The following is an 856-nucleotide window of genomic DNA, read 5'->3' as shown; positions in this document are numbered from 1 at the left end:
CCTTCGTATTTTTAATACGGGTGTTTCACATACTACACAGAGCTAGAAACTCTCCCTTTTGAAAGCAGCTCGTTCTATTATAGAAGTGGTTATTTTACGTATCGCACGATATTACTTTAGCATTTACTCCTGCTTGGATGGTGCCTGCTTCTGTATGTTGTAGCATTAGAGGCATATCTAGCAAGTGATCTTTTGACCAGTGCGAGAAACACTTACTTGGATATTAGGTAACGTATTTTCGGTTTTATTAGTAGTAGTCAATATGTATATAAAATTTTAATATGTATATATATAAAACTAACAATAGAACATCACAAGATTAGAGTGGAAGCATGAGAATAGTTTGTGCCATATGGATTGCACCAACTTACTAAAGGTTGAAATTTTCATAATTTGCCATTTATTACATTAGGTATTGAATTATCTATTCACATTCTAGGGTATTTTTGTGTTCTCTACCTATACTTATATTGCATTCTGTCGAGTAGCATATACTAAAAGGTAAGTGTTGATTGATAGATTGAATATATATTTGGTTTTAACAAACTAAAAATTTGCGATACATCCAAGCGCCTCCAAATTTCCCTTGTTCACCCCCTATAGTACCGACTTTTACCTGTATAATCATTAAATCAATTATACGCTTCAGCGCTGCACGATGTAAAAAGTCTTCGATTGGTCGAAGTTCGTAGTTTTTTTTTCCGTTCTGTATTCTGTTATCACGTTATACGTTACGTATTACGGAACGAACAGATAGTAGTCGAAACGAAAGTGTTATTACTTAACACTTCAAGAGGAAATAATTACAGCATTATTTGTTTTTCGAGTGTGTGGTGTTTTTGATTACCCGGGTTTA

This window comes from Varroa destructor, unplaced genomic scaffold, assembly GCF_002443255.2.
Source record: "Varroa destructor unplaced genomic scaffold, Vdes_3.0 BEIS01000004.1, whole genome shotgun sequence".
NCBI classification, from domain to species: Eukaryota; Metazoa; Arthropoda; class Arachnida; order Mesostigmata; family Varroidae; genus Varroa; species Varroa destructor.
This window is presented reverse-complemented; position numbering follows the sequence as displayed.